Source organism: Artemia franciscana, chromosome 5, assembly GCF_032884065.1.
Source record: "Artemia franciscana chromosome 5, ASM3288406v1, whole genome shotgun sequence".
Lineage (NCBI taxonomy): Eukaryota > Metazoa > Arthropoda > Branchiopoda > Anostraca > Artemiidae > Artemia > Artemia franciscana.
In genome coordinates, this window is record NC_088867.1 from 33,254,957 (window position 1) to 33,258,453 (window position 3,497).

At 26.4% G+C, this 3,497-nt stretch overlaps 1 long non-coding RNA gene across 1 annotated transcript; it reads left to right on the forward strand.

Moving 5' to 3' along the window:
• The first annotated feature begins 1,274 nt into the window (after positions 1–1,274).
• LOC136026773 (uncharacterized) lies at positions 1,275–2,435 on the forward strand. The gene is made up of 2 exons (XR_010617420.1): positions 1,275–1,867; positions 2,393–2,435. It is a non-coding gene; the product is annotated as an uncharacterized LOC136026773 (long non-coding RNA).
• Positions 2,436–3,497: the final 1,062 nt, after the last annotated feature.

Here is a 3,497-nt window from a genome sequence, read left to right on the forward strand (position 1 = left end):
TATATACATTCGTTTTTTAGTTTTGTTTTTCTCCTTTATTTTTTTCCTTTTTTTTTCTTTTTTAGCTTATTTAGATTTTTAGATTTTTTAGTTTTTTTATTAGTTTTTAGTTTTTTTTTCTTTTTAGTTTTTTTGTCCCGGTCGTCATTTATATCCCCCTGTTTCCCCCGGGTCGTCATTTATACTCCCTGTGTCCCGGTGCTTTGTTGATTGCTAATCGAACATTCCTTTTGTCCTGGTCGCTTTCTCTTTGAGTGTCGTCATTTATTTTTTTCTTTTTTAGTTCTTTTAGTTTTTACCTTTTTTAGTTTTTTTTAGTTTTTAGTTTTTTTAGTTTTTTACCTTTTTTTAGTTTTTTTAGTTTTTTTTAGTTTTTTAGCTTTTTTATTTTTTTTATTAGTTTTTAGTTTTTTTGTAGTTTTTGCCTTTTTTTTAGTTTTTTTAGTTTTTTAGCTTTTTTATTAGTTTTTAGTTTTTTTTGTAGTTTTTGCCTTTTTTTAGTTTTTTTAGTTTTTTAGCTTTTTTATTTTTTTTATTAGTTTTTAGTTTTTTTTGTAGTTTTTGCCTTTTTTTCTCTTTGAGTGTCGTCATTTATTAGTTTTTTCCTTTTTTTTTTAGTTTTTTATTGGTTTTTACCTTTATTTTAGCTTATTTTTCAGTTTTTTCCTTTTTTTTAGTTTTTTTTATTTTTTATTTTTTTTAGTTTTTTACCTTTTTTTAGTTTTTTTAGTTTTTTAGCTTTTTTACTTTTTTTATTAGTTTTTAGTTTTTTTTGTAGTTTTTGCCTTTTTTTAGTTTTTTCAGTTTTTTTTTTAGTTTTTTATTGGTTTTTACCTTTATAGTTTTTTTAGTTTTTTAGCTTTTTTATTTTTTTTATTAGTTTTTAGTTTTTTTTGTAGTTTTTGCCTTTTTTTAGTTTTTTCAGTTTTGACGTCACCTGATCCAGTTTTTTCAGGTGACGTCACCTGACACATCCATCCATCCATCCACAGACAACTTATTTTTATATATATAGATAAGTTGTCTGTGTGTGGATCTGTGGATCTGTGGATCAGGTGACGTCACCTGAAAAAACTGGATCAGGTGACGTCAAAACTGAAAAAACTAAAAAAAGGCAAAAACTACAAAAAAAACTAAAAACTAATAAAAAAAATAAAAAAGCTAAAAAACTAAAAAAAACTAAAAAAAGGCAAAAACTACAAAAAAAACTAAAAACTAAAATAAGCTAAAAAACTAAAAAAACTAAAAAAAGGCAAAAACTACAAAAAAAATAAAAACTAATAAAAAAAATAAAAAAGCTAAAAAACTAAAAAAACTAAAAAAAGGTAAAAAATTAAAAAAACTAAAAACTAAAAAAAACTAAAAAAAAGGAAAAAACTGAAAAATAAGCTAAAATAAAGGTAAAAACCAATAAAAAACTAAAAAAAAAACTGAAAAAACTAAAAAAAGGCAAAAACTACAAAAAAAACTAAAAAATAATAAAAAAAGTAAAAAAGCTAAAAAACTAAAAAAACTAAAAAAACTAAAAAAAGGTAAAAAACTAAAAAAAAATAAAAAATAAAAAAAAACTAAAAAAAAGGAAAAAACTGAAAAATAAGCTAAAATAAAGGTAAAAACCAATAAAAAACTAAAAAGAAAAAAAGGAAAAAACTAAAAAAAAATTTCATCTAAAAAACTAAAAAAAAACTAAAAAAGGTAAAAACTAAAAGAACTAAAAAAGAAAAAAAATAAATGACGACACTCAAAGAGAAAGCGACCAGGACAAAAGGAATGTTCGATTAGCAATCAACAAAGCACCGGGACACAGGGAGTATAAATGACGACCAGGACATAAGTAAAAAAAAAAACTAACAAAACTAAAAAGAAGGTAAAAACTACAAAAAAACTAAAAAGAAAAAAACTAAAAAAAGGCAAAAACTACAAAAAAAACTAAAAACTAATAAAAAAGCTAAAAAACTAATAAAACTAAAAAAAAGGCAAAAACTACAAAAAAAACTAAAAACTAATAAAAAAAATAAAAAAGCTAAAAAACTAAAAAAAACTAAAAAAACTAAAAAAAGGTAAAAAACTAAAAAAACTAAAAACTAAAAAAAACTAAAAAAAGGAAAAAACTGAAAAATAAGCTAAAATAAAGGTAAAAACCAATAAAAAACTAAAAAGAAAAAAAGGAAAAAACTAAAAAAAATTTTCATCTAAAAAACTAAAAAAAACTAAAAAAGGTAAAAACTAAAAGAACTAAAAAAGAAAAAAATAAATGACGACACTCAAAGAGAAAGCGACCAGGACAAAAGGAATGTTCGATTAGCAATCAACAAAGCACCGGGACACAGGGAGTATAAATGACGACCAGGACATAAGTAAAAAAAAAAAAACTAACAAAACTAAAAAGAAGGTAAAAACTACAAAAAAACTAAAAAGAAAAAAAAAACTAAAAACTAATAAAAAAACTAAAAAATCTAAAAATCTAAATAAACTAAAAAAGAAAAAAAAGGAAAAAAATAAAGGAGAAAAACAAAACTAAAAAACGAATGTATATACAGACCGGGACACCGGGATACAAATGACGACCGGGACACAGGGAATATAAATGACGACCGGGACACAGGGACACAACTACAACGGGGACACCGGGGGAAACAGGGGGATATAAATGACGACCGGGACACCGGGACAGGGAATGGTCGATTAGCAATCACCATCAACAAAGCTCAAGGGCAATCATTAGAATCATGAGGTATAGATCTGAATACAGATTGTTTTCCCATGGACCATTATATGTTGCATGTTCAAGAGTCGGTAAACCTGACAATCTATTTATATGCAAAGACAATGGGACAGCAAAGAATGTTGTATATTCGCAAGTTTTACGTAGTTAAAACCATATATATATATATATATATATATATATATATATATATATATATATATATATATATATATATATATATATATATATATATATATATATATATATATATATATATATATATATATATATATATATATATCTATATTCACAGGTGGGACATAGGGACACAACTACAATGGCGCGTAACTATTATGGCGCGTAACGACTTACGCGCGCGGGGGGGCTGGGGGGGGGGGCGCGAAGCGCCCCCACCAACTAGGTGTTGGGGTGGCGCGAAGCGCCACCCCAACAGCTAGTTAAATAATATTTGTACACTCTTTTTTTGTTGAATTCTGGTGGCTTTTCAACAATCTGTATGAACATGTGCATTTAATCAGTGGTTGAACTTCCTGACATAAATGCGGCTTCTTGGGGAGGGCACAAAGCATGTATTAAATTATTGTACTTTTTTGCTTTCCAGGAACCGACAGTAGAAATTTTGGTAGTTTTTGATGTCCGTCTTGCTTACCTTGTGCTTGAAAACTGGCACAAGGATTTCTTTCTTCTAGCCTGACGATATAACTTCAATGTGCCAGATGATGTTGAATACCAGCTGTAGCCAAAGTATCACCGCAGGGCCCACTGTTTT